The sequence below is a fragment of the Octopus bimaculoides genome, chromosome Z (genome assembly GCF_046866305.1).
Source record: "Octopus bimaculoides isolate indiv1 chromosome Z, ASM4686630v1, whole genome shotgun sequence".
Taxonomy (NCBI): Eukaryota; Metazoa; Mollusca; class Cephalopoda; order Octopoda; family Octopodidae; genus Octopus; species Octopus bimaculoides.
In genome coordinates, this window is record NC_142944.1 from 111,922 (window position 1) to 121,921 (window position 10,000).

At 37.2% G+C, this 10,000-nt stretch overlaps 2 protein-coding genes across 2 annotated transcripts in view; one reads left to right on the forward strand and one right to left on the reverse strand.

The window, feature by feature from the left end:
- LOC106880419 (calponin-1) overlaps positions 1-10,000 on the reverse strand; it is a 63,146-nt gene that overhangs the window by 27,257 nt on the left and 25,889 nt on the right. The gene's annotated exons all lie outside the window — the stretch shown is intronic.
- LOC106872218 (uncharacterized) overlaps positions 7,707-10,000 on the forward strand; it is a 10,917-nt gene continuing 8,623 nt past the window's right edge. Inside the window, exon 1 of the mRNA XM_089365392.1 lies at positions 7,707-8,002. The gene's annotated coding sequence lies outside the window, so the exon portion shown is untranslated. The remainder of the gene's footprint in view (positions 8,003-10,000) is intronic.

Consider the following 10,000-nt stretch of genomic DNA (forward strand, 5'->3'; position numbering starts at 1 on the left):
TAATTCCGTAATAAAACCCCGAATTGACCACTTCGCGGCCCCAGGAGGGGAACAAATTGAAGAAATGCACACACAAGCATATATATACACATATATACACACATTTATATATACACAAGAGCGTTTAACGAACAGGGAACACAAAAATCCTACCCCAAGCCCCTTAAAAACGCTTATAAACCCCTAAATCTACCACCCTGCGGCCCCAGGAGGGGAACAAACCAACGTATATATATTTATATATATATATATATATATATATATATATATATATATATATATATATATACACATATACAGACATATATACACATATATATATACACACAAGAACGTTTAACGAATAAGCAACACACAAACTAGCCCCAAGCCCCTTAAAAAACGCTTATAAACCCCAAATCAGCCACTCCACCGCCCCAGAAGGGCAGCAAAATACAGATATCTATACAGAAGCATATATACACACAAGAGCGTTCAACGAACAGGGGACACAAAATCCAACCCCAAGCCCCTTAAAAACACTTATAAACCCCAAATCAGACACTCAGCGGCCCCAGGAGGGGAAGAAATTAAGATATCTATATATATATATATATATACACACATATATATATGCTCACGGTGGTGCACCAGCATGACCGCAGCCACTTGGCTGAAACACATAAATAAAAATATACACACACAAGAGCTTTTAACGAACAGGGGAGACAAACTAACACCAAGTCCTTTAAAAATGCTTCAAAACACCAAATCACACACCACGCGGCCCCAGGAGGGGAATAAACATATAGACATATATATACACATATATATACGTATATACAAATATACACACAAGAGCGTTCAACGAACAGGGGACACAAAAATCCAACCCCAAGCCCCTTAAAAACACTTATAAACCGGAAATCAGCCACACCACAGCCCCAGGAGGGGAACAAATCAAAGCTATCTACACACAAGCATATATACACCTATATATACACGTATATATACACCTATATATACACACAAGACCGTTTAAAGAATAGAGGACATACAAACTAACCCCACCCCACATAATTCCATAAAAAAACACCAAATCACACACCCCGCGGCCCAGGAGGGGAACAAAACAACGATATATACATATGTATATACATAGATACATATATACATACATATATACATACATATATACACACATATATATATACACAACAGCATTTAAAGAACAGGGAACACAAAAATCTAACCCCAAGCCCCTTAAAAACGCTTAGACAATCCCAAATCAGCCACTCTTCAGCCCCAGGAGGGGAACAAAATTACAAATACCCACACACACGCAATATATACACATAAATACACATTTATATATATACAAGAGCGTTTAAAGAACAGGGAACACAAAAATTGAACCCAAGCCCCTTAAAAACACTTAAAACTCCGCAAATCAGACATTCTGCGGCCCCAGGAGGAGAACAAAATAAAAATATCTATATAAATGTATATATATATACATATATACACACATATATATACACAAGAGCGTTTAACGAACAGGGAACACAAAAATCCAACCCCAAGCTCCTTAAAAACACTTATAAACCCCCAAATCAGCCACTCCACGGCCCCAGGAGGGCAGCAAATTAAAGACATCTATATCACAAGCATATATACACATATATAAACTCACCGAATTCGATGAAATTCGAAATATTCCTCTCTCGCCTCATGGTGGACGCGCAGCACTCGTCATAAAGCACGGCCAACACGTCGAGGAGCGTCTCGAGGCTGAACGCCTCCGGGTGGCCACCACCACTGAGATAGATTGTCTCCAACTCCTTCAGCCGTTTGGCGACCGACATCTTGGGATATGGCCCCGGTAAAAGTCCGTTTAGGGTGTAAGGGGTTAGTTAAGGCCTAAGTTGGTAGATATTAGGGGTTTCCTGTCATCCGGGGCCCAGAAAAAAGGGGTTTTCTGGGGGCAGTTAGTGAAATGGAGCGCCGTATTCAGCCATTGTAGAACGGTGATGCAGTAAAGACGAAGGAAGGGGGAAGCAGCGCAGCCATGACGTCATTTGGCGGTAGTGCCGGTGTTAGTAGGAAGATCTGACCCGCTTTAAGATTTGGTCTGTGTGTCGAATTTCTTTTTATGTTACAGGCAGGAAGCGGTGACGTCTTGAGAAGGTGGGAGTTGCCGGTGTTAGGTAGGAATATGACCCGCGTTTAGTTTCGGTACAGGGACTATGACCTTGTTAGACGGTGTTAGGTAGAAATATGACCCGTGTTTAGTTTTGGTTCGTGTGTCGAATTTTTCTCCCTGCGGTGACGTTATTAGACGGTGTTAGGTGCAAATATGACCTGTGTTTAGTTTTGGTACAGGAACGGTGACGTCTATAGAAGGGGGGACTTGCCGGTGTTATGGAGAAATATGACCCGCGTTTAGTTTTCGTCCGTGTGTCGAATTTTTCTCCCTGCGGTGACGTCATTAGACGGTGTTAGGTGGAAATATGACCCGCGTTTAGTTTTGGTACGGGAACGGTGGCGTCCTTAGACGGCAGTGCCGGTGTTAGGAAGAAATATGACCCGGTTTAAGATTTGGGCCGTGCGTCGAATATTTTCTCCCTGCGCGCGCGGGCGGAGATGTCATTAGACGGTGTTAGGTAGAAATATGGCCCACGCTTAGTTTTGGTACATAAACGTTGACTTCATTAGACGGCAGTGCCGGTATTAGGTAGAAATATGACCTGTTTTGTGATTTGGTCCGTGTATCGAATTTTTTCCCTGCTGCGCGCGCGCAAGTTACGGGTAGTGGTGACATCATTAGAAGGGGAAGTGGCTGGTGTTAGGTAGAAATACGACCCGCCGTTTAGTTTTGGGTCTGCCTTTCCGCGAGCGCACGCACGCAGTTGCTAGACTGTGTAAGGTCAAACTGTACCTCCTCGTTGTTTCGGTCGGTGTTTTCGCGCGTGGGGGACGTTATTAGACGATAAAGGACGGTGAAAGGGTGAAAATGTAACCCCATCGTTGTTTTAGTCCGTCTAACCTGCACACAAACACACACACACAAACAGGAACACACGAGGGGAGGGGGGGCAAGCTATTTACCACACACCCACTCCTGCAACTATACATATATATATATATATATATATGTATATATATATATATATAGGAGGGGCTTCTTTCAGTTTCCGTCTACCAAATCCACTCACAAGGCTTTGGTTGGCCCGATGCTATAGTAGAAGACACTTGCCCAAGGTGACATGCAGTGGGACTGAACCCAGAACCATGTGGTTGGCAAAACAGCCACTCCTACACCTGTATATATATATATATGTATACACATGCGACAGGCTTCTTTCAGTTTCCGTCTACCAAATCAACTCACAAGGCTTTCGTTGGCCCGTGGCTATAGTAGAAGACACTTGCCCAAAGTGACATGCAGTGGGACTGAACCCGGAACCATGTGGTTGGCAAAACAGCCACTCCTACACCTGTATATATATATATATATATATGTATACACACGCGACAGGCTTCTTTCAGTTTCCGTCTACCAAATCAACTCACAAGGCTTTCGTTGGCCCGTGGCTATAGCAGAAGACACTTGCCCAAGGTGCCACGCAGTGGGACTGAACCCGGAACCATGTGGTTGGCAAAACAGCCACTCCTACACCTATATATACATATATACGACAGGCTTCTTTCAGTTTCCGTCTACCAAATCCACTCACAAGGCTTTGGTCGGCCCAATGCTATAGTAGAAGAAACTTGCCCAAGGTGACATGCAGTGGGAATAAACACAGAAGCATGTGGTTCGTAAGCAAACTATGTATATATATATATATAATATAAAAAATATATACGCATGTATACACACATATATGTATATACATTCATCTACATGTGTATATACATGCATATCAGGGTACAGGACGTTAGAACAATGAACTACAGACAACGGAATTATTCATCAGCTGCCTCTATTCCACTCACAAGGCTCTGGTCGGCCCGAGGCTATAGTAGAAGACACTTGCCCAAGGTGCCATGCAGTGAGACTGAACCCAGAACCATGTGGTTGGTAAGCAAGCTATATGTATATATATCATCATCATCATCATCATCGTTTAACGTCCGCTTTCCATGCTAGCATGGGTTGGACGATTTGACTGAGGACTGGTGAAACCGGATGGCAACACCAGGCTCCAGTCTAATTTGGCAGAGTTTCTACAGCTGGATGCCCTTCCTAACGCCAACCACTCAGAGAGTGTAGTGGGTGCTTTTACGTGTCACCCGCACGAAAACGGGCACGCTCGAAATGGTGTCTTTTATGTGCCACCCGCACAAGCCAGTCCAGGGGCACTGGCGGGCTTCTTTCAGTTTCCTTCTGCCAAATCCACTCACAAGGCTTTGGTCGGCCCGAGGTTATAGTAGAAGACACTTGCCCAAGGTGCCACGCAGTGGGACTGAACCCGAGACCATGTGGTTGGCAAAACAGCCACTCCTACACCTGTATATATATATATATGTATACACACGCGACAGGCTTCTTTCAGTTTCCGTCTACCAACTCAACTCACAAGGCTTTGGTTGGCCCGTGGCTATAGTAGAAGACACTTGCCCAAGGTGCCACGGAGTGGGACTGAACCCAGAACAATGTGGTTTGTAATATATATATATATATATACATATATATACATATACACATATATACGACAGGCTTCATTCAGTTTCCGTCTACCAAATCCACTCACAAGGCTTTGGTTGGCCCATGGCTATAGTAGAAGACACTTGCCCAAGGTGCCACGCAGTGGGACTGAACCCAGAACCATGTGGTTTGTAATATATATATATATATACATATACACATATATACGACAGGCTTCTTTCAGTTTCCGTCTACCAAATCCACTCACAAGGCTTTGGTCGGCCCGAGGCTATAGTAGAAGACACTTGCCCAAGGTGCCACGCAGTGGAATTGAACCCGGCACCATGTGGTTGGTAAGCAAGCTATATATATATATATATATATATATATATATATATATATATATATATATATATATACGAGGGGCTTCTTTCAGTTTCCATCTACCAAATCCACTGAAAAGTATTCGGTCGGCCCGGGGCTATAGTAGAAGATACTTGCCCAAGTTTTATATGTGTGTATATATTAATTGCGAAGACCTGTTGGGGCAAGCGACATTATTATTATTATTATTATTAAAATTATTATTATTATTGTTATTATTATTTTATTAGTATTATTTTGATTATTATTATTATTATTTTATCATTATTTTTATTATTATTATTATTATTATTATTATTATTATTATCATTATTATTAATATTATTATTATCATTATTATTATTATTATCATTATTATTAATATTATTATTATTATTAATATTATTATTATTATTAATATTATTATTATTATTATTATTAATATTATTATTATTATTAATATTATTATTAATATTATTATTATTATTAATATTATTATTATTATTAATATTATTATCATTATTATTAATATTATTATTATTATCATTTTGATTATCATTATTATTAATATTATTATTATTATTAATATTATTATTATTATTATTATTATTAATATTATTATTATTATTATTATTAATATTTTTTTTTTGTTTTTATTATTATTATTATTAATATTATTATTATTATTAATATTATTATTATTATTATTATTATTGTCATTATTATTATTGTTATTATTATTATTATTATTATTAATATTAATATTATCATTATTATTAATATTATTATATTTATTATTATTATTATTTTTATTATAATATTATTATTATCATTTTGATTATTATTACTTTTATTATCATCATCATTTTTATTATTATTATTATTGTTTTATTATCATTTTTTTAATTATTATTAATATTTTATTATTTTAACTTTTATTATTATCATCATTTTTATTATTATTATTATTATTGTTTTATTATTATTATTTTTATTATTATTTTATTATTATCAATTTTTTTAATATTTTTTTATTATTATTAATTTTATTATTATTATCTTTATTATTATTATTTTATTATTATTATTTTTATTATTATTATTATTATTATTATTATTATTTCATTAGTGTTATTTTTTTATTTTTTATTTTTTTTATTTTTATTATTATTATTTTTATTATTATTATTTTTATTATTATTATTATTATTTTATTATTATTATTAATATTATTATTATTATTATTATTATTATTATTATTTTATTATTATTATTATTATTATTATTATTATTATTATTATTATTATTATTGTTCAGTAGTTTTATTTTTATAACGTGCTTTCACTTCACTACCGAGCGCAGCTCTGTGCGCCTTGGGTATGTGCTGTGGTTTGCTGTGGTGCTCTTATGTTTACTGTATTGAAAGTGTTTTGCGTAGGATGTGTGCAGTGCCCAGTAATGCAATTTTCTGTATGTTATCTATATTTGTAAGTCCTGGTGTTTTTGTTATGTATTTGTCTGAATATTTTTTTATTATACCTAAAGCACCTACTATGATAGGAATTGTTTCTGTTTTTAGATTCCACATTCGAGTTATCTCTATTTCCAGGTCTTTGTATTTTGAAAGTTTTTCCATTTCTTTTAGAGAGACGTTGTCATCTGCTGGTATTGATACATCAATTAGAAAGCATTTTTTTCCTTCATGATCTTTGACAACTATATCTAGTCTATTTGCCTTAATTTCTCTATCTGTGTGTATTGGCATATCCCAGAGTATGGTTGCTTTCTCGTTTTCTGTGACCTTTTCTGGCGTGTGTTTATACCATCTTTTTTCTGTTGTTATTCCATAGTGCTGGCATAGCTTCCAGTGTATATAGGTCCCAGCTCTGTCGTGTCTATTATTATTATTATTATTATTATCATTATCATTATTATTATTATTATTATCGTTTTTATTAATATCATTATTATTATTATTATTATTATTATTATTATTATTATTATTATTATTCCCTGCAGACAAACCACTGCCCTATAAAAAAAAAAGAAGCAGAGAGCCGGGTGGGGGGTTCCCATCGACGTCCCATTCAAAAAAATCAACGCAGGGCCCCCGCAATATATTCGCCCATTCCTAGCCAGCGACGGTGGGGGGGGCGGGTTCCCATCCCTGCAGAGGCCCAGCGGTTAGGGCAGCCATCCCCACCCCACCCCCCACGCGCGGTCCTACGACCGCAGTTTGGAATCCCAGTCCCGGAGCTTCACGAGCGTTTACCAAAGGGCAAACACCAAAAACCTCCGCGAGGCCCCCACACGGGGGTCCCCCCAAAAACCCTAACCGTGTCCCTAAAACCTTAGTGAAGATCGTGCAGGGGTTAATCCGAAAAATTACCAATAATAATGATAATAATAATAATAATAATAATAATAATAATAATAATGATAATAATAATAATAATAATGATAATAATAATAATAATAATAATAATGATAATAATAATAATAATGATAATAATAATAATAATAATAATGATAATGGTAATAATAATAATAATAATTTTAATAATAATAATAATAATAATAATAATAATACTAATAATAATAATGATAATAATAATAATGATGATAAATAATTGTTCTAATTAATTAATTATTATTCTTAATTCGCGGACGGACGAGTCCATATCTGCATGTGAGTGAATGTAGGAGGAGGGGAGGGGGGCGTGAGTCGGAGTTGGAGAGCAGGCAGGAAGTGGAAAGTAGCTTGTTAACGTCAGTGAGCGAGTGAGAGCGTTGTTGGTGTCGCCGTACGTCGTCCGTCGTTCGGACGTAAAAAAAAACTGCCCCCTCCCCTCAAAAAAAAAAACAATAATGAGATTCCACGCGCGGACGTTGGCACCGACGACAGAGAACGAACCCGCGCTCCCCTCCTCCACTGTCGCTGCTTCGTAGGGCTCTCCAAACAGGATTTCCTTACCCACATGCTACACTTCCGGTGCTTTTACGACACACGTAAGTATATATACACACATATATATACATATATATTTTTATATATATATATATATATATATATATATACAATGATCTACGATGGCCGTTAGATTTCTACTTTCACTTTCAGTTTCACTTTCACTTTCTCACTCCATCTCTCTCTGTAGCGCACACACGCATGACCTAATCGACCACGGCGATCACTCCATGCTTCTCAGCCCTTTCTCGTTAATAATTACAAAGCCCCAGTCTATCCCTCGGTTATTCCCGCTCCCCTGCTTCACCACGCCCACGCTGGACATCGCTTTTCGTCCAACAAAACCTGCTCCAAGGACTTATTTCTCTGTAAAACTACTCCGCTACCCCGCCCTCGTGTTCGGCTATCTTCGTCAAATAACTTCGTATATTTCCGTAACAGCTGATAAATAGATATATTTTTTAAAATCCTGGGTTTTATATATATATATATATATATATATATATATATATATATATATATATATATATATATATATATATATATATATATATATATATATATATATATATATATATATATATATACAGACCCTTGGGGGGGGGGGGCAGTGGTTAGGGCAGCGGACTCGCGGTCATAGGATCGCGGTTTCGATTCCCAGACCGGGCGTTGTGAGTGTTTATACCTAAAGCTCCACGAGGCTCCAGCAGGGGATGGTGGCGAACCCTGCTGTACTCTTCCACCACAACTTTCTCTCACTCTTACTTCCTGTTTCTGTTGTGCCTGTAATTCAAAGGGTCAGCCTTATCGCACACTGTGTCACGCTGAATATCCCCGAGAACTACATTAAGGGTACACGTGTCTGTGGAGTGCTCAGCCACTTGCACGTTAATTTCACGAGCAGGCTGTTCCGTTGATCGGATCGACTGGAACCCTCGACGTCGTAAGCGACGGAGTGCCAACAACAACACAGACCCTTGGCCAAGGAGCCAGCCACGAATTGGGAGCGAACCTCGAATTGTGTGCTGTATTAAATTCAGACGAACATTCGACTCTGTTTCCGTCACAGCTAATAAATAAATTTATTTTTTTTAATTCGCGGGTAGATATATACAGACCTTTGGCCCAAGGTGCCGCAAAGTGGGAACGAACTCAAAATTAAGGGCTGCGTTAAGTTTCAAACAAGCAGCCGACTTTGTTTCCGTGAAAACTCGGAGAATTAACTTCGGAGATTTCCGTAACAGCTGATAAATAGATCGCATCTCTCCGTGACAGCTTATAAATGGATATTAAATTTAGGGGTCCTAGGGGGTATATTTGGAAAGACGTGGGATTGAACCCGGAAAAATATGCTTCGTTAATTTCAGCAGCGGTTTACGGAAAGAACCGAAGTGATTTGCCGTGTTTACTATAAACAAACCTTCGGCTATTTCCGTGACAGCCGAGAAATAGATATTAAAATTACCATCCTGGGGTAATTATATAAAGATCCTTGCTTAAGGGGGCCACTAATTAGGAACGAAACCTTAATTAAAATACTTCGTTAATTACAGCAGGGGTTTACGGAAAAAACCGAAGCGATTCCGCCGTGTTTACTATAAACAAACCTTCGGCAGTTTCCGTGACTACTCGGCAGTTTTAACTTCCGGGTAGAATAAGCTTGTTTTTTTTCTTCTTCTTCTCCTCCTATCTAACACCTTAATCTACCATCCCCCCTCTCTTTATATCTCAACCGATGTTAGGACGAACGGAAGGGGAGGGGGAGGAACAAACAGACATATATATGTATATATACGTATATACGTATATATATATATATATGTATATATATATATATATATATATATATATATATATAAATATATACAAATATATATATATATATATAGTTATATATATATATAGGAGGGGCTTCTTTCAGTTTCCATCTACCAAATCCACTGACAAGGCTTTGAACCCAGAACCATGTGGTTGGTAAGCAAGCTACTTACCACAGAGCCACTCCTATATATATATATATATATATATATATATATATA